Source organism: Schistocerca cancellata, chromosome 3 (genome assembly GCF_023864275.1).
Source record: "Schistocerca cancellata isolate TAMUIC-IGC-003103 chromosome 3, iqSchCanc2.1, whole genome shotgun sequence".
NCBI classification, from domain to species: Eukaryota; Metazoa; Arthropoda; class Insecta; order Orthoptera; family Acrididae; genus Schistocerca; species Schistocerca cancellata.
The window spans coordinates 791,011,298-791,033,338 of NC_064628.1; positions in this window are offsets into that span (position 1 = coordinate 791,011,298).

Genomic DNA, 22,041 nt, shown 5'->3' on the forward strand with positions numbered 1-22,041 from the left:
TTCACCTCCATTGAACTTTCTGAGAAATAGAAAACACAGCTCACTATCCTAGGAACAGTGAGAGCCAACAAACCTGAAATTCCACAAAAATTCAAAACTAGCTGGCCTAGACAAATTGGATCTACTGTCTTTGGACATAATGCAGACATCACGCATTGTTCACGTGTTCCAAAGAGCAACAAAGCAGTTACTTTATTGTCCAGCATGCATCAAGACCATAAGATTGCAGACTATAGAAAAATTAAAATGATAATCAATTACAATGAGACGAAGGGTGGGCCAGATACCCCTGACCAGCTGTCTGGTACATACACCACTTCGAGACGCACAAGGAGATGACCTATGGCTATTTTCTTCGCAATATTGGACATTGCTGGTGTAAACAGTGCTATTGTGTCACCGGGAGTGTCACCGGGAGTGTCACCGGGAGTGTCACCGGGAGTGTCACCGGGAGTGTCACCGGGAGTGTCACCGGGAGTGTCACCGGGAGTGTCACCGGGAGTGTCACCGGGAGTGTCACCGGGAGTGTCACCGGGAGTGTCACCGGGAGTGTCACCGGGAGTGTCACCGGGAGTCTCACCGGGAGTGTCACCGGGAGTGTCACCGGGAGTGTCACCGGGAGTGTCACCGGGAGTGTCACCGGGAGTGTCACCGGGAGTGTCACCGGGAGTGTCACCGGGAGTGTCACCGGGAGTGTCACCGGGAGTGTCACCGGGAGTGTCACCGGGAGTGTCACCGGGAGTGTCACCGGGAGTGTCACCGGGAGTGTCACCGGGAGTGTCACCGGGAGTGTCACCGGGAGTGTCACCGGGAGTGTCACCGGGAGTGTCACCGGGAGTGTCACCGGGAGTGTCACCGGGAGTGTCACCGGGAGTGTCACCGGGAGTGTCACCGGGAGTGTCACCGGGAGTGTCACCGGGAGTGTCACCGGGAGTGTCACCGGGAGTGTCACCGGGAGTGTCACCGGGAGTGTCACCGGGAGTGTCACCGGGAGTGTCACCGGGAGTGTCACCGGGAGTGTCACCGGGAGTGTCACCGGGAGTGTCACCGGGAGTGTCACCGGGAGTGTCACCGGGAGTGTCACCGGGAGTGTCACCGGGAGTGTCACCGGGAGTGTCACCGGGAGTGTCACCGGGAGTGTCACCGGGAGTGTCACCGGGAGTGTCACCGGGAGTGTCACCGGGAGTGTCACCGGGAGTGTCACCGGGAGTGTCACCGGGAGTGTCACCGGGAGTGTCACCGGGAGTGTCACCGGGAGTGTCACCGGGAGTGTCACCGGGAGTGTCACCGGGAGTGTCACCGGGAGTGTCACCGGGAGTGTCACCGGGAGTGTCACCGGGAGTGTCACCGGGAGTGTCACCGGGAGTGTCACCGGGAGTGTCACCGGGAGTGTCACCGGGAGTGTCACCGGGAGTGTCACCGGGAGTGTCACCGGGAGTGTCACCGGGAGTGTCACCGGGAGTGTCACCGGGAGTGTCACCGGGAGTGTCACCGGGAGTGTCACCGGGAGTGTCACCGGGAGTGTCACCGGGAGTGTCACCGGGAGTGTCACCGGGAGTGTCACCGGGAGTGTCACCGGGAGTGTCACCGGGAGTGTCACCGGGAGTGTCACCGGGAGTGTCACCGGGAGTGTCACCGGGAGTGTCACCGGGAGTGTCACCGGGAGTGTCACCGGGAGTGTCACCGGGAGTGTCACCGGGAGTGTCACCGGGAGTGTCACCGGGAGTGTCACCGGGAGTGTCACCGGGAGTGTCACCGGGAGTGTCACCGGGAGTGTCACCGGGAGTGTCACCGGGAGTGTCACCGGGAGTGTCACCGGGAGTGTCACCGGGAGTGTCACCGGGAGTGTCACCGGGAGTGTCACCGGGAGTGTCACCGGGAGTGTCACCGGGAGTGTCACCGGGAGTGTCACCGGGAGTGTCACCGGGAGTGTCACCGGGAGTGTCACCGGGAGTGTCACCGGGAGTGTCACCGGGAGTGTCACCGGGAGTGTCACCGGGAGTGTCACCGGGAGTGTCACCGGGAGTGTCACCGGGAGTGTCACCGGGAGTGTCACCGGGAGTGTCACCGGGAGTGTCACCGGGAGTGTCACCGGGAGTGTCACCGGGAGTGTCACCGGGAGTGTCACCGGGAGTGTCACCGGGAGTGTCACCGGGAGTGTCACCGGGAGTGTCACCGGGAGTGTCACCGGGAGTGTCACCGGGAGTGTCACCGGGAGTGTCACCGGGAGTGTCACCGGGAGTGTCACCGGGAGTGTCACCGGGAGTGTCACCGGGAGTGTCACCGGGAGTGTCACCGGGAGTGTCACCGGGAGTGTCACCGGGAGTGTCACCGGGAGTGTCACCGGGAGTGTCACCGGGAGTGTCACCGGGAGTGTCACCGGGAGTGTCACCGGGAGTGTCACCGGGAGTGTCACCGGGAGTGTCACCGGGAGTGTCACCGGGAGTGTCACCGGGAGTGTCACCGGGAGTGTCACCGGGAGTGTCACCGGGAGTGTCACCGGGAGTGTCACCGGGAGTGTCACCGGGAGTGTCACCGGGAGTGTCACCGGGAGTGTCACCGGGAGTGTCACCGGGAGTGTCACCGGGAGTGTCACCGGGAGTGTCACCGGGAGTGTCACCGGGAGTGTCACCGGGAGTGTCACCGGGAGTGTCACCGGGAGTGTCACCGGGAGTGTCACCGGGAGTGTCACCGGGAGTGTCACCGGGAGTGTCACCGGGAGTGTCACCGGGAGTGTCACCGGGAGTGTCACCGGGAGTGTCACCGGGAGTGTCACCGGGAGTGTCACCGGGAGTGTCACCGGGAGTGTCACCGGGAGTGTCACCGGGAGTGTCACCGGGAGTGTCACCGGGAGTGTCACCGCGAGTGTCACCGGGAGTGTCACCGGGAGTGTCACCGGGAGTGTCACCGGGAGTGTCACCGGGAGTGTCACCGCGAGTGTCACCGCGAGTGTCACCGGGAGTGTCACCGCGAGTGTCACCGCGAGTGTCACCGCGAGTGTCACCGGGAGTGTCACCGGGAGTGTCACCGGGAGTGTCACCGGGAGTGTCACCGGGAGTGTCACCGGGAGTGTCACCGGGAGTGTCACCGGGAGTGTCACCGGGAGTGTCACCGCGAGTGTCACCGCGAGTGTCACCGCGAGTGTCACCGGGAGTGTCACCGGGAGTGTCACCGCGAGTGTCACCGGGAGTGTCACCGGGAGTGTCACCGGGAGTGTCACCGGGAGTGTCACCGGGAGTGTCACCGGGAGTGTCACCGGGAGTGTCACCGGGAGTGTCACCGCGAGTGTCACCGCGAGTGTCACCGCGAGTGTCACCGCGAGTGTCACCGCGAGTGTCACCGCGAGTGTCACCGGGAGTGTCACCGCGAGTGTCACCGCGAGTGTCACCGCGAGTGTCACCGGGAGTGTCACCGCGAGTGTCACCGCGAGTGTCACCGCGAGTGTCACCGCGAGTGTCACCGCGAGTGTCACCGCGAGTGTCACCGCGAGTGTCACCGCGAGTGTCACCGCGAGTGTCACCGCGAGTGTCACCGCGAGTGTCACCGCGAGTGTCACCGCGAGTGTCACCGCGAGTGTCACCGCGAGTGTCACCGCGAGTGTCACCGCGAGTGTCACCGCGAGTGTCACCGCGAGTGTCACCGCGAGTGTCACCGCGAGTGTCACCGCGAGTGTCACCGCGAGTGTCACCGCGAGTGTCACCGCGAGTGTCACCGCGAGTGTCACCGCGAGTGTCACCGCGAGTGTCACCGCGAGTGTCACCGCGAGTGTCACCGCGAGTGTCACCGCGAGTGTCACCGCGAGTGTCACCGCGAGTGTCACCGCGAGTGTCACCGCGAGTGTCACCGCGAGTGTCACCGCGAGTGTCACCGCGAGTGTCACCGCGAGTGTCACCGCGAGTGTCACCGCGAGTGTCACCGCGAGTGTCACCGCGAGTGTCACCGCGAGTGTCACCGCGAGTGTCACCGCGAGTGTCACCGCGAGTGTCACCGCGAGTGTCACCGCGAGTGTCACCGCGAGTGTCACCGCGAGTGTCACCGCGAGTGTCACCGCGAGTGTCACCGCGAGTGTCACCGCGAGTGTCACCGCGAGTGTCACCGCGAGTGTCACCGCGAGTGTCACCGCGAGTGTCACCGCGAGTGTCACCGCGAGTGTCACCGCGAGTGTCACCGCGAGTGTCACCGCGAGTGTCACCGCGAGTGTCACCGCGAGTGTCACCGCGAGTGTCACCGCGAGTGTCACCGCGAGTGTCACCGCGAGTGTCACCGCGAGTGTCACCGCGAGTGTCACCGCGAGTGTCACCGCGAGTGTCACCGCGAGTGTCACCGCGAGTGTCACCGCGAGTGTCACCGCGAGTGTCACCGCGAGTGTCACCGCGAGTGTCACCGCGAGTGTCACCGCGAGTGTCACCGCGAGTGTCACCGCGAGTGTCACCGCGAGTGTCACCGCGAGTGTCACCGCGAGTGTCACCGCGAGTGTCACCGCGAGTGTCACCGCGAGTGTCACCGCGAGTGTCACCGCGAGTGTCACCGCGAGTGTCACCGCGAGTGTCACCGCGAGTGTCACCGCGAGTGTCACCGCGAGTGTCACCGCGAGTGTCACCGCGAGTGTCACCGCGAGTGTCACCGCGAGTGTCACCGCGAGTGTCACCGCGAGTGTCACCGCGAGTGTCACCGCGAGTGTCACCGCGAGTGTCACCGCGAGTGTCACCGCGAGTGTCACCGCGAGTGTCACCGCGAGTGTCACCGCGAGTGTCACCGCGAGTGTCACCGCGAGTGTCACCGCGAGTGTCACCGCGAGTGTCACCGCGAGTGTCACCGCGAGTGTCACCGCGAGTGTCACCGCGAGTGTCACCGCGAGTGTCACCGCGAGTGTCACCGCGAGTGTCACCGCGAGTGTCACCGCGAGTGTCACCGCGAGTGTCACCGCGAGTGTCACCGCGAGTGTCACCGCGAGTGTCACCGCGAGTGTCACCGCGAGTGTCACCGCGAGTGTCACCGCGAGTGTCACCGCGAGTGTCACCGCGAGTGTCACCGCGAGTGTCACCGCGAGTGTCACCGCGAGTGTCACCGCGAGTGTCACCGCGAGTGTCACCGCGAGTGTCACCGCGAGTGTCACCGCGAGTGTCACCGCGAGTGTCACCGCGAGTGTCACCGCGAGTGTCACCGCGAGTGTCACCGCGAGTGTCACCGCGAGTGTCACCGCGAGTGTCACCGCGAGTGTCACCGCGAGTGTCACCGCGAGTGTCACCGCGAGTGTCACCGCGAGTGTCACCGCGAGTGTCACCGCGAGTGTCACCGCGAGTGTCACCGCGAGTGTCACCGCGAGTGTCACCGCGAGTGTCACCGCGAGTGTCACCGCGAGTGTCACCGCGAGTGTCACCGCGAGTGTCACCGCGAGTGTCACCGCGAGTGTCACCGCGAGTGTCACCGCGAGTGTCACCGCGAGTGTCACCTTTTGAGAAACAACATACATGTCACGTATGGTCAGCACTATTAAAAACACAAGCATGAAGACTATGTTACTGTCACTCTGCATAAAAGTACTTTCGAGTCTACAGGCACACATGGTTCGCTGATAGGACTAAGGTTTTTGGTAGAAATGCTGTTCACCATTTGGAATCAACTGTATCCATTCAACCACGTACTTGAGCTGTAGAAACATCGTTTAATGATTATGGCACGGTTGAATTGTACTCGTGGCCTACTCATGTCTCGAAACGAGTCACCTTTCTGGAACTTAGCGCTGGAGTTTTTGCTGTGTGGGATCCTTAGCATATGTTATTTTTTTTTTTTTAGACGATACTGTGCATCTTGTAACTGTTCCTCAATCTCTGCCGTCTCGCTGCAGCTTTGTCCATGTGATCGTTCCAGTTTAATGCTGTCTGACTTCCGTTCAGTCAGACTTACATTCTGCATCCCGTGGAGAAACATGACTGACTGACTGTAAAAAATTTGTGTGAAATCTTAGGGACTGATGACCTTAGCAGTTACGTCCAATAAGCTTACACACTACTTAGCCTAAATTATCCTAAGGATGAAAACACACACACACACACACACACACACACACACACACACACACACACACACACACACACGAGGGAGGACTCGAACCTCCGCCGGGACCAGCCGCACAGAAGAGGGACTGAGTTAATGCGTCAGGACCACGTTTTGACCCCTCGGTGGAAATGGGAACATGTTGTCATAGCTCCACCAGTCGTGTACAATGTGTAAGGCCAGCATCGAACGAAGCTTTCCCCTGCAACACGAGGTAGCAGAAAACATAATTATTACGAGCAGTTATGGTGGTGTTTCTTGTTGGGAAAATAAGGAAGAGTACACATCACACGGCGTTGGAGGAGGACGAGAATTTTGCGAGTGCATTGCGATACAACTCTAAACTACATACAGGTACAGAAGTCTGAAGAGATCTGCGTCTCTCGGGGAGCATTCACGTCTATACCGAAACTTTCTCTCCCACCTCAGTATTTGGTACCATCCAACAAAGTTTCTAGGTTTTCTATCATCGCTATTTTATATCATCTGTTAGGGCCCTGGTAATATCTTATCGATTTCTCTGTCTCCTGATACATATGAAACAAATACAGTCTGCTTTCCAGCATTGATCATATGTGGCAATCCTATTGAAAATGGAAGCAACTTCGATCACGAACCTCGTGCTCCAATCAACCAATACTTGCAAAGACCAGTGTAAAATTGCATCACTTGTACTGTAGAAGGATCACATCCAACAGACTATCACATGAGATGGCTCTTGTATTCTTCCTCCATAACCAGTTTAATACATTGTTCTTTTTTTTCCAGTTGTAACACATCCAATCAGTGGACACCGCCATACACTTCGTTTTTTCTACCAAGACTTAATGTCAGCTTAGCAGCAGCTGAAACAGACCTCTAACATGTTTCGATCCTTTGGCTCTCAAAGAAGACCGAGGATCGCATGGGGTAAACCATACAGCTGCCACAACAGGCTGGAAGAAATAAAACACAGAGGTGATGTTTCTCATTGACAAAAATGTGGAAGATATCGCAACATATGGAAACTGGAAGAGTTTGCAGTATTTTAGAGCACTTCCAACAGCTATTCGAAGGTCATGCATGACCTGTACAGTCACTCTCATCTTCCCCATCGACAGGGTATTCCATTTCGAAGAGCAGTGTTCCTTCATTTTGCAGTCATGTACTTGATTACTTTTCCAGTGTTGACCATCGCCGGAAGGTGCTGTTCACAAACAACACGCGTGAGGTAGTAAAAATAAAAGCATCGCAGCAGCGTATGGAAATAGGAGTAGTCTGCAGCATTGCGGAACGCTTCCAAACAACTGGTTCAAGGTAATGACCTCTACATTTAATCGCATGCTCCACAGCGACAAGTAGCAGATATCCAGTGATGTCAGCCGATCATTATGCGGTGATCAAAGCATACCCAGTGGATGGTCAGGATGGAAAAGAGACCATTGATATAGGACGATGTACTGTAATACACACTGCAGTTGATAGTGAGAGCAGTTCCAGTCAATGACACGGTAGAGCACTTCCAAGTTTATGCATCATCGCTACATCACCCCTCCACTACTATGTTGCAAGTGCCATATACTAGGTAGCGAATGCAGCTAGATGACTACAGTGCATCCCGTCGACGACATACACCAAAGAATACAAAGCAGCGTCCTATACCGATAAAAATAGGTTATCTACATATTTCCAGCACATCAATCATAGTGCACAATTTACGGTTATGACTGGTGATCTTTCCCTGTGTGTATGGGCGCCACAGAGTATTGTCGCCTTCGTAGGATAAAGTCTGAGATTGACAATTCCCTCCCACATTGTCCTTGACCAATCCTTCCTGCAACACTGGTCTTACCCACGGCACCCATACAAAAGCACAAGATCTCCCCGTATGTGTGCGTATTATGGAGGGTCGCACCTCTTATTCGTGTATAATAGACTTGAAAGTGTTGCATTGCTATGCGGTCCAGACACATGGAGTTCGAAACATTTCATGTAAATCAACTGTGCAATCGTTTCTGAAGAATTATTCCACCATCTGGAGTCAGTACCCAGGAGTTACCGGCATGAGAGAAATGATCAGAGAGCATAAAAGCACACTTTAATGATTACGCGGTTCTGCACCTAAAACTGCTATACTGTTAAAGCCATGCATTATCAGAAGTATTAGTCACGTAGAATGCAATGCTCTTAATACTGTAACGGAGTATATATTTTTCCAACATCCGACATGACAACCACCCCGCAAGTATGTTACCCCATTCGCTATGGTGACAAATTTTAAAATATATTGTATATATAGTCATATTGCCGGCATGCCCATGTCTTGTAAGACTTTATACGAGGATATCTGCCTCCCCTATACACATGCCTCTTAAACAAAAACCCTAAGAATTCCCCTCCTCCTGATGTTCTACATGCACGCATTTGCATAGAAAGGTCATGAAAAGTATAGTAACACTCGACTCATACCTTGATGAGACCGAGAGAGTGATGCAGATTAGAAACTCGTAGTCTGGAAACAAATCCGTGTACTGCTGTGACACATGCGAGAGCTTGTCTGCAGACTCATGTAGCCACACAATTGATGGAAACTCGAAGTCTGCCACAGTTCTATACGTTCATCTGACTTCCCCTGTATCTTGTAGGGATCTGCAACAGGGAGCGGACAAGTGTACAGAAGTGATTTCTGCTGCCACTGATATTCTTTCTTTCCATGTTTATGTGCTCTTATCGCTTACCATATGAGCATCGCTACTTTTGTTTACACCGCCCAACTCTGACAGGCCCCCACAACCGTGTCAGAACATCTCCAAACTATAGGTTTCGGGTATTTTTTTATCCTAGTAATAAGTTATTCGGTAGTTGACAATGCGTCGACTGCACGTAGCGTCCTATACCACGAGAGTTTCCCTTCCCCAAACCTACAGACTGCACATCCCTGGTAGCGTAATTTATAGACGAATACTTAGCATGTTATGCATTCGAACTATTGTGGGTTGGCAGGAGAGCCGACACTGTATTATTACAGGAAGCCGAAAGGTACGCGTTTTAGCTCACGCATTCTGGCGTGAGGTCTGGAACAGGACAAGGAAATTAGACTTTAGAAAAAACGGACGTAGGTGGTGGAATACTTAACTTTAATCCATAATTGGTGAACATCGCTCTTGACGGTACATGTTTTACAACATCAATAGTAACTGGTAATGGCGCCTTGCTAGGTCGTAGCAAATTACGTAGCTCATTATTCGTCTATATCGTACGTTGATACATACAGAACAGTCGTCAAACGATAAAGACAGGAATTATTCAGATTGTATACTAGTATGTAACATACCAGTCCGTCGTTATCTGCAGGAAATCCCAACGTCTAACTCAAGTCCTTGTGTCCTTAAATATGTAGCATTTCTGGTTGACATATGAGAACACATCGATTTGGATGTTACCAGCCAGCAGCTAACGCAGGTACAATTTGACCTATGTGATACCCAGAAGGTTCAATGTAGCCAGGGGATTTCTTGATTTCGAATATCGGAGAGGTGATTTCAATAGCTTACGAACAAGACAGATCTCCGAAAACAGTGGACAGAACCAGGAAATTGTAACCTCTTTAATTTTGATTAGATAGAAACATGACCCAGCAGGAATTACCAAGGGCATATTCCTAAGCATGTGTAACAAGGCAGAGTCGGTGTTTTTCCTGACGAGTGTTACTTTGTCTAAGAAAATGTCACATTCAGTAAAATAAATTAAAAATTATTCCTATTCCCCAGTTGCAAACAAGTATTTCGAATTAAAAATTATTCCTATTCCCCAGTTCGAAACAAGTATTTCCAAAAGTTGACCTTAATTCAAAAACATATTCCAATCTGGAAAACTTCGCTAAATATTTCCAGATGGGGAACCATCTGATTACTACCATGTCAGCTGCCATTTAACTGACTGTGGCTGTGGATCCTACCTCAAACTATCAACACTTCTTTCTGTGGTAAGGAATAAAAATTATAAATAGACGATAATTTCAAATTTTCACTTTGTCCCATTTCCTTAACTGCAAAATATTTCTTTTACAGGTAGAGCCATGGTTACATCGTGACTCATAGATTAGACCGCATACACAGACTGAGGTACTATTTACTGCTAGTCTTATTTAAATTAAGCTTCGCTAGGCTTCCGTTGTGATGAGTACAATTAACCATATATTTTCCTTCAGGTGAAATGATGCCGAGTACCTTCTATCATTACTCAGATAACTACTAATCAAACTAAAGAAATGGCTAGTGAACAAGTAATGACATCTTTGTAAAGACATGTAAGACGTTACAAGTTTTGTATGTGTTTCTTTCAATACATACTGGGATTTTGTTGGCTGCGCTCACTTCCTTAGCCTGACTACCTGGTGTCGGCGTTTCTTCAGGATGAACTCTTATGAATAAAATTAAAAATATTTAATTTATTTCAATTTTAAATCGTTTTTACACACATTATTCATACAAGAAACTACGCATGTAGCTGCCATCAAAAACTGTTGTATAATTATGTTTACTTTAATTTGATTAAAACACATACATGATTATCTCACATAAATAACCCAAACTCGTTGATACTTGAGTTACTGTTACAATTTGGATTTTGCACATTCTTCATAGGCACTCTTTGAACTTGATTGAGCTATTTCCCTACAATCAGAATTCTGGAGAATGATAACTAACTCTCAAGTCCCAGCACGCAGCTTCAGATCATAAATTTGTATAAGCCGAAACGCCCCCCCCCCTCCCCCCCCCACCCACTACCCTAGAGGTCACTGTGTGGGACGGTATTGACGGCATATTCACAAACTGAGCTGCGCTACGTGGTAAGTTCCACGCTGAAAAATTCTGTACACATAGCACAACAGGCGAGACTCACCTGCTGGTCCTGGAATTGCGGCCTCGTGGCTGCCTAATGCAGAGGCAGGCCAGCAGCCGCCGTAGCAGGCCGCGGCTGGACTTGGCCTCCCTCACCTCCTCCTCACTCTGCCTCAACCACATCACGGTGCTGCTGCTGCGGCGGCTGCTGCTGCTGCTGCTGCTGCTGCTGCTGGGCTGTTTCGCCTCCACCTTGCCTCTCTTGCACCTTACCTGCTGCCACGTTTGGTACCACATACGTGGGCGCAGGTCTCGGGGATGGCTCAGACTGCATGTCGTGGCGGTAGAAGTGGCCTGTAAAATAAATGTTCACCATTGGTATAAACAACATCTATCCGCCAAAGCTCACTGTCATCCACTGCTACAGACTAATAATGTGTCATCATTGCAGTATGTACATAGACAGCAATAATCCAGAATGAGATTTTCTCTCTGCAGCGGAGTGTGCGCTGATAAGAAACTTCCTGACAGATTAAAACTGTGTTCTGGTACACGCTTTTAATCTGTCAGGAGGTTTCGACAACGAGAATACTTAATATTACTGCTCTTGCATGTCAGAAAAAGTGAATACATCTTCTGGTACTTACTGCTATCCATCGTTGTTGACACAGTAGGCAGACGAATAATAATGAAGTTAGTACCGTCTGTTAACAGAAATTTATTTGACATGATCAAATAATTATGAAACACCAGTGATGACCATCTCAGAGGACACTGTACTGCCCATTAGCAGTACAGTGTTTAGTGGAAATATGACATACACTACTGTGGTTCTACTACGGTGGGTTGTTAAGATCTCCTCATCGTTTTCTCTAACTCTGTCTAGCTACTCAGCTGTCAGTGAGTGCACTCCTTCCTGATGGAACTATCAGCTAGATCCATGTGGTAGTAACAAAGTCCACGAATTGCGTCTGTCAGCCTAATGAAGAGAATACGGCCTGTAAAAAGTTGATACTCAAATACAAGTGGTCGGTACAGTGGCTCAAAATGGTTCAAATGGCTCTGAGCACTATGGGACTTAACTACTGAGGTCATCAGTCCCCTAGAACTTAGGTTAGTTAGGTTTAAGTAGTTCTAAGGACATCACACACATCCATGCCCGAGGCAGGATTCGAACCTGCGACCGTAGCGGTCACGCGGTTCCAAACTGACGCGCTTAGAACCGCACGGCCACACCGGCCGGCGGTCGGTACAGTGCTTTTTGCTGTAAGACTAGCTATGGGAAGGATATTCAGTTGTGCTAATGTCACAGAATCCCCAGATCACGTTACGTATAAAGCAGACTACAATAAAGTAACAAATAAGTTCCAACGCTACATTCATTTTGTGTTTACTTGAGCAGACGCAGATGGGATAGGGAAACAAGTTTTTGATATTAAACGTAAGTTGTGTAACAAAGCCACTTCATCAAAACCATTACACTACTTGAATCATTACTACTCGTATCCTCGGCACACCAAAAGGTACTCACGGTATTGGAACAACACCTCCACGTCTTTCTCCCGTACAGGCCGTAGAGGTGGAACGGGCCTACACTCTACATCACTACTCGCCACCTGTAACAGAGATACGGAATGAAGTAATTGTTGTTACGCTAAATTAGAAGACACGGAATTTTACGAATAGCAGTAAATGTTCCTAAAACCCTCAGCAAAAACTTTTGACCGATATTCAATCCAATACAGTGATATTAGGACAAACTGATATGTAATATTGTTAATGCGAAAAATAGAAAAAAACGCCTGCTTGCATCGATATAAAAGGAATTATTTTAGCCATTTGTAAATCATGACGATAGTTTCCGAGTAGGGCATGTCGGTGGAATGTACCTACATTCGGCAGCAGTACTTACGACCTGGAACAGAGACACAGAATGCAATGGCTGTGGGGTATTATGCTGTATCAAAAGCGACGGTATTTTCTCACTAGTATTCAACGTATTGTAAAACTCAAATCGAAATTTGTCAACATTCAGTTTAGTAATTATTATAAAAAGTATTTCATCACGCACCATCATTAATAAGAACAAGATAAAGCGTCTTGCAGGGCCGTGCTAAGTGAAACTTTGAAGATTATTCTGTAAATTACGTATAAAGAACATCGAATGAATGATTATTAGTCATATATCTAGTTATGTCCCTACCTCCTATTAAATTACCAAATAATATCACGGAAAGGTTTTCTGAAGTAACGTCATATATTTTTATTTCTGTACCAGCAAAGCTGCAGACTATTTATCGGAGACCAAGCTGTATGAAGAAACGCAACAGGACCACGAAACTATAGGAAGAGTTAAGCGGTAATCGCGATCGATTATTTAAACACGGTTTGCAACACCAAACATCTACTAGGAGACTATCCTTTATTCATATTACTTTACGAACCAAAATTAAGAAAAATTGTAGCTCGCAAACACCATAACTCAGGTGTATGAATTAATTTCTTTTGCTTTTCTAACTATCATTTTGTAACATTACAATAATACGTAATTGAAGACGGAAAATTGTTTTACTGAAAGTGACCAGCAGATGAGGAGGCCGACCCAAAGGGGAACCTCCGTCGTCGGTCTGCTCTTCCACTGTGTTTGATATTTGTGTTCTCGCCATTTAATCTCTGATTACGTGTCATACGCTGCCATTACCATTAACCGACACTTCTTGTCACCTTCGTTGAATTTCCTTGCGTTTTGAGATACAAAAGTATTTTAACACCCAAACGAAGTAAACGTTTCTAATCGTGATTTGTCTACCGACACCATTTAGTGTGGTGCATCACAACATTTGTGGGTTTCTAGCCCGTGCAACCTGAAAAGGAATATCCTTTTCGATAAACAAAATTGGAATGGACAGTGTCTTGGAAGAAGGATACAAGATGAACACCAACAAAAGCAAAACGAGGGTAATGGAATGTAGCCGAATTAAATCAGGCGACGCTGAGGGAATTAAATTAGGAAATGAGACACTTGAAGTAGCAGATGAGTTTTGCTATTTGGGCAGCAAAATACCTGATAATGGTCGAGACAGAGAGGATGTAAAACGTTTCTGAAGAAGAGAAATCCTTACTCCATGGTAACACTTTCAGAAAAGACTTCCTGAAAAATTTATTTGTATTGAGTGTTGCCATGTATGGAAATGAAACATGGACGATAAACAGTTTACACACGAAGAGAATAGAGCCCTTTGAAATGTGGTGCTACAGAAGAATGCTGAAGATTAGATGGGTGGATCACGTAATTAATGAGAAGGGTACTGAATACAACTGGGGAGAAGAGAAATTTGTGGTACAACTTTACTAGAGGAAGGGATCGTTGTGTAGGACATATTCTGAGGCATCAGTTGATCACCAATTTAATACTGGAGGGAAGCATGAGGGGTCCCAGTATCATCATTTACAATCACACGTCAGTTGTTTTTGGAAGTGTAATTTCGGTTACCACGATAAAAAGTAACAAAGGAAACCACCACGAATTTTTACAAAGTGATGATGGTTAGTTTTGCAGTTTAGGGGCCAATGTTCTGTTACAGACGGTTCGAATATTTATTTTATTTTCAACATCATTTTCGGTATCATCGCCTAAGTAAAAGATGCATTTCATTAAGTGTTTATAGCAGTTGAATATTACTCTGCATGTCATGAAAACCACACATTGTTTCTGCCCTTTATATTCCTCGTACCGCCCATACACATCAATGTTTATGTTGATCTCTATTCTGAGAGTTCGGGAACCCATACAGAAAATTGGAACCCAGGTGATGCAAAACTTTTTTTTGATGTGTGTAAAATATGAATCATTATTCGCGTCGCGATAATAAACGCAAACCCATCATCTGCTGACGAGCAAAGCAGACACGGATTCCGGTAAGGTTGCTAGAGTTTAACAATTTATTGTCACTCGACTAAAGGTCTTCCCAGCTAACATTAATACGATTAGAGTTACTGTATTTTTAGTTCGGTTAACTTAACAGTAGATACGAACTTTTTGGATGCTGGCCAGGAACACGAACTAACACTAGCTCCCACACGCATTTTCAGTCCAGACACACAGACGCAAGTACTACATCGATTTTCAACGGAAGCAGAGAGGCTTACTATAGCAAGCTCAATTCTGCGTCTTTGTATTGGTCTTGTAGTAAATAATATAACTCCTCCTGACGCTGAATGTGTCACGATCGAACTGAGTATCATTGTGCGCGAAATTTTATGTTTACTTCTGATACATAAAGTGCGTAGCTACAGTAATTACTTGTAATACTGCATGGGGCGTGTTCTTTACCTTTCCATACTGACTCCTGCTTCTTCACATCTGGAACAGCAGTTGGAACACTATCGCTTCGCTCAGCCATTGTGAACGAACTGATGAGAGACGTCTCTGCAGCTACGAACTTAGCGATCGTGAAATGTAATCAATTATTGTTGCACGTGATATGGCTTATGGGGTGGTGGTTAGGGTTTAACGTCCCGTCGACAACGAGGTCATTAGAGACGGAGCGCAAGCTCGGGTTAGGGAAGGACTGGGAAGGAAATCGGCCGTGCCCTTTCAAAGGAATCATCCCGGCGTTTGCCTGAAACGATTTAGGGAAATCACGCAAAACCCAAATCAGGATGGCCGGAGACGGGATTGAACCGTCGTCCTCCCGAATGCGAGTCCAGTGTGCTAACCACTGCGCCACCTCGCTCGGTACGATATGGCTTATGGATGACTGTACTCGCCTGTCATGTTGAACAGATATAAAACCTTGGTATTACACTCGTCTGACAAACAGGAGAGTCAGTTATTCTTTGTGGCTAATCTCTCCCACATTCAGGCCAACGTTACATGTCTCTCATGCTGTTTTCTTGAGTCACCAGTATGAAGACTGCTGTGACTGTCATGGACGTATGAGATCGCCTGTTAACTAGGATGAGCTTTGCATCGTTATTCATCAGATCACAGGTACTGCGATATCTCAGAAATATTATTGAAGCTAATGTTCCTTCGGTGCATGCTCGGAGGAATATTGCATCGTTCTCTAATACTAGGAAGCGACTTTAATTAAAACGTTCTCCCCTGCGCAGGAATTACATATCGTGCGTACGGTTGGAGGATGTGTGACAAGAGTCCCGGCCCGGCACAAACTTTCGCTGTCGTCATTCCCCTATACAGCTGATTTATATTCATGTTCGCAGCTCTCAATAGTTCCTGTGTAATAATATTTCTGTTTTCAATAGAATTTATGTAATATATCGAGATGAGGAAACTAAGGGCGTCTATATCGGAACGCATGCATTCTAACTTCATGATGTCTCTTTTCACAGATGTTGGTTAACAGTTACGAGAGCTGTATTACAGATATTGCAGTAGTGATAGGTGTATCTTCACAGTGATACACAGCGGTGTATACAAGAGCACTGACGAAGAACAGGCCGACTTTCCCCTGGTGTCTGGGCTGAATGAGTGCGGTGGCAGACGGCCACGACTACTCCGTGCTGACTGTTCCCGCAGCCACAGGGAACACGTCACTGTACTCTGGCGCCGTCTGAGGGTTTTTGCGTAACACTGTTGTGTTTCGGATCTTCTGTTGATTGAAAGTATCTTCACAACAGTAAATAATCGTGTGATACGCAAAGAAACGTAGGTAAATGTTGTAAAAAGTTGAAAAAATCATCATTACATTATTATTCTATAACGAACGGCTGGTGATCACGAAACCCTTATTCTGGAATACTCATAAACTGCACACGAAGAACTTCACAAATTCGGATTCAGGAGTTCGTATTTTGGGTCTCCTTCCTTAACTACTTCACCTTCTACACACACAATTCAAATCGCTGCTGACAGGAAACTAAAATGTATTCACACTGTCACCTTAGTTCGCATACTCTATAGAAAGTTTGCTTTGTAATTTTGTAACTTATCTTAGTTGGTGTTGAGTACCACTGCTCGCTTCCACATGTTGACCCAAACCTTAAGTCATTGTTATACAACGGATGAAAGATCCTAAAATTGGTACTATGTGGTACGAAACTAATAGTCGATATTCGACAAACGTATTGACGTCACTTTAAACACAGTTAACGATTTATGGATCTACCTGAATGCAGACGTATTGGCTTACTACTTCCAAACTAGTTTCAGCGGCAACTCATAAGCACCTGCGGTATTTCTGTTTCTGCACGTTTTCTAATCGTTCCGTGCTACTATTTTTCTAAATTGTTGATCTCTCCTTCACAACATGACTTGTCCTGAGACTGACGTACAAGTTTGGGGATATGAAGCAAAGATGCCCGCAACATTGAGGAGTGTTTCAGCACTATATATGTTTAAGACCGATTATCCCGTAACATTATGCTCTGTATTATGCAAAATAATTGTCACGAAAACTGGCAATAAGTCTAACATTAGACACTCAAAATGTACAGAAAATTTGTTATCAATTACGTTAACTACGCAAATGACGATGTAATTGCAGTGAATACGATAGTTTCCTAGCCCAATCCACACCATAACTGCATAAATGTAAGAGAGATAAGAATGATGATAAAACTTCTGGACAAGAGCTGAAATCAGGGGAATATGTACACCACCTGTTTGTATGTAGGCTACACTAATTCTGCGAAGTGCAGAAAAATATTAGCCCTGTCTTTGATAAAAGAAGATAGGGTTAAAAAGGAAATCAATTGAAATTTATCATATACTATCCTCTCGACTGCATGTAATTACTTATTTCTCTCCATATAGGAAACTTCCTACAAACTACTCAAAATATAACATCCCATACACATCAGAGTAATATACAACTGCTATAAACACTTAATGGAAATGTATCTTTTACTTAGGCGACGATATCGAAAATGATGTTGAAAATAAAATAAATATTCGAACCGTCTATAACAGAACATTGGCCCCTAAACTGCAAAACGAAACCACCTCGAATTTTTACAAAGTGATGATGGTTGCTTTGTTACTTTTTGGAAGTGAAATTTCGGTTACCACGAAAAAAAAACTGACGTGTGATTGGAAATGAAGATACTCGAAAATATTTAATTCTGTTCAACATTTAAATCAGGTTATGTGGAAAATTGACAAGAAACCTCATCAGAATGCCAGATCGTAGAATTCTCCAGCAAATCGTGAACTAAAATTCGAATGGTTAAGTGTGTGGTCATGGATAACCATTACGTTCAGATTTTATGGTATTGCGTGTTTTTGGTAGTATCGCGTGTTTTTGGAAGTATCACGTTCTTGACTTTAACTATAAAACTGAAGTTGAGAAATATTTTTTAGGGTTTCACTTTTTTCTAGCTCATATTTGCTGCGCACATTGTAATATTACTAATGTTAGGCAAATGATATCGCATACAACCAGCGTTTGCTGACATAAACATAAACAAAGATTACAAGTCATACACATAGGCAATGGTAGTGTGACGTGAGAGATGCACAACAAAAGATAAACGTGCACTTACTCTGTCCAAGGCCTTTTTATTGGTAAGGGTTCCCATGATGAATGATAGGAAAAAGCAATGTGGTTCTTTATCCACATCCGATTAATTATTCACCGTGTCCACTTCCTAACTTCCTGTGCTTCATAAATGAAGTTGGCGGGTATTTTCTTTCACTCGCGGCAATTTTTATCCAAAATACGGAAATTAAGATACTGTCGGAAAATACCAACATCAGATAGATTTTCAGTTGATACTGCGTACTATCACCAGGCTTACTACGACGTACGGCAACGAATTACCAACAGGAACATCCAACGGGTGAGTCGCACACGCTTTAAGGCCACATCAGCTCAACAGATTCTTAATGAAACGCAATATGGATACAAAATGGTAGCTACAGTGATTAAACCGTTGCAGTTCGAAATGTGTATCGGTCATGAAGGAATTTTGAGAATGACAAGTCGCGTCGTTTTCATTTCATCTATTTACGAACTGCGTAGCACACAAATCCACACAATATCGATCCTCATTTCCAGCAAAGAAATAATAACTACTCAGTGTCTCAGCATCTTTGCATGTCTCTCATTATAAGTAATATCGTTGAATGTAAGTTCCAAAGTCGCTGAGTCCATACTAAAGTCGTTTTTGGAAGCGGAGCGGTGGACACCGCATCCGAATTCTGTAGCTTCTAAACTGTGCGCTTTCCACTCCTAGGTATTTACTGAAACCGTGTGCAACACATCACTTACCTTTCCGTACTCGAGCCACGGCACGTACTACGGCTTCCTCTTTACCTCGGGCACAGCGACATGATTACTTCCGACACGCTCTGTCATCTTAAAGCGACTGAAGGGATGCGTTTCCGCGGATATGAACTTAGCGATCGTCAACTGTCTTTCATTGTTGCGTGTGCCGTGGCTTCTGCAATGTAAATGACTTTCTATTCGATCTTTACATGTAATCAAGTAGGCGCTGGATGTCAGGAGCTTTTGATTCGGAAACTTCATTTTTGTGTGGTAACCACGTGTTTCATCTCACTTACCCGATGTGCTTCCTTTGAGAATGCTATACGCCTACATCGTCACCTAGGAGCTGACGTCACGGGTTAGGAATAGTGTGAGGTAAAGTCATCAAACTTAATATTTTTGTTCGGAACTTTATGTGATCAGTAAGAGTCAGACATACATACATTTTAAATATATTGCAATTTCTGATTAAAAGTGTTGTGGATTGGCAAGACAACCAACCCACTATAAGGAAGCCGAAAGGCACGCGTTTAAACTCACGCAGGCTTGCGTGAGGTCTGGAACAGGACAAGGAATTGAGACTAGCAAAAAACGTACGTATCTTCTGGAACACTTAACTTTAATCCATAATTGGTGAAATGGCTCTGAGCACTATGCGACTTAACTTCTGAGGTCATCAGTCGCCTAGAACTTAGAACTAATTAAACCTAACTAACCTAAGGACATCACAAACATCCATGCCCGAGGCAGGATTCGAACCTGCGACCGTAGCGGTCGTTCGGTTCCGGACTGTAGCGCCTAGAACCGCACGGCCACTCCGGCCGGCCATAATTGGTGAACACCGCTCTTGACGGTACATGTTTTACAGCATCAATAGTAACTGGTAATGGCGCCTTGCTAGGTCGTAGCAAATGACGTAGCTGAAGGCTATGCTAACTGTCGTCTCGGCAAATGAGAGCGTAATTTGTCAGTGAACCATCGCTAGCAAAGTCGGCTGTACAACTGGGGCGAGTGCTAGGAAGTCTCTCTAGACCTGCCGTGTGGCGGCGCTCGGTCTGCAATCACTGATAGTGGCGACACGCGGGTCCGACGTATACTAACGGACCGCGGCCGATTTAAAGGCTACCACCTAGCAAGTGTGGTGTCTGGAATTGTTGCTTTTTGTGGTGTCACCGCCAATTTCCCTTTCACGTAAAAAACGTACCTTACTCCAAAATTTGCACTAATCAATCCACAAACGACGACTGGAAATGAAGGTAGCCTTAATTACAGCTATTCCCATTAGAATTTGCATTTCGGAAATATTGAGCTGAATGCTTGTAACAAACGCATAAGATAGTCGGTACAAGTGACTGTATTGTCTTCTGACTACATAACGGCAAAATAGTTTACTGCAGTTGATTGGCAAAACATCAAGTGCAAAATTTTCATAACAATTTCTGCTGTCGTCTTGCAGGAGAAAAAGTGGAAGGTATATATAGAAACGGTAATCTTTTATGATTGTTGTTTCATGTCGCCCCAGGCAAGTAGAAATTTCTAAACGAAAACTGCTGTGCCAAGTTATGAAAAATTGTGTACGAAAATTTATGTAGTAATCTTTCCACAAGTTTCGTAGCAGATCAGAATACAGAAAAGTGTTGGTAATTGTACAGCGCCACTTCTTGTTGCTATGATTCACTTAAATTGCAGCTGAACTACAACGGTGATAGTATTATTGGCCAGACACTTTTTGTTACTGAATGTGCATCCTGTGTATTTGTCCACATGATTAATAGCTTTCATACACTAATTGGTAGAGTGTAAGCGACATCTCGGTAATGTCTTTCAGTAATTTATGATTAGATCTATCGTGATTATGCAATACTGGGGTAATGAAGCTAAACTAGCTTCACTCAGTTACTTTTTCATTCTGATGCCAATATTTTACTATACGCTGAAGCCATCAGGGTAAATTTTTATATGAATTCTCTAGGAACGTCGTCATTTACATTGAAGGTATCGCTACCTGTATCCTGTTATTTTCGCCAGTTGCACAATTAACTGAATCATCATGCTCTGTAGGAGCAGTTCTACTTAAAAAAGAAAAATAAAGAAAACTATAATGACTATGAGACTTAGTACTTTGTACCACAACCTTGTTAAGTACGTGATGGTAGCGAGAAGACAGCTTCAGACCATGAGTCACGGTTACCGCATGACAGATACACTCTGACGCAGTAGCTAGATGCAAGTGGTTACGACTGTCGCCGATAGCTGCTGCTGCTGCTGCTGCTGCTGCTGCTGTTTTGGGGAAGGAGACCAGACAGGCGAGGTCATCGGTCTCATCGGATTAGGGAAGGACGGGGAAGGAAGTCAGCCGTGCCCTTTGAAAGGAACCATCCCGGCATTTGCCTGGAGCGACTTAGGGAAATCACGGAAAACCTAAATCAGGATGGCCGGGCGCGGGATTGAATCGTCGTCCTCCCGTCGCCGAAAGACGTCAGCTTCTTGTGGACTACGAAACTAGCAAGTAGTTTAAAAATAATTTGGAAAAAACCTGTTATTATTATGCTTATTATGACTGTCATTAATTATTGTTAATTTGTTTATTAATCTGAACGATTGTGTGAATCGGAAGTAAGGTATTAAATGATAAGTACGCGTTGGCGTGAGAACTGAGATTGTACAGAAAAGGTGAATTATACTCACAAGGGAATTTTGTAATGTACAACTAGCTAGGTTATGAGGCTGGGAAAACAAGAAACACAGATCGATAATTCTGTTGTATCCTCCGTTAGAAAGGTGCATCCTAAAACAAAAACAGAAAGGGTGGGCGCAGTACACCTCTATGCCTACAACTGTCCTGCCTCACTGATTTTCCGTGTAAGACCTCTACTACATTTTTGCTTTACGTTTCGTTTCTTGTTAAGCTTTATTACAGCTTTAGAACA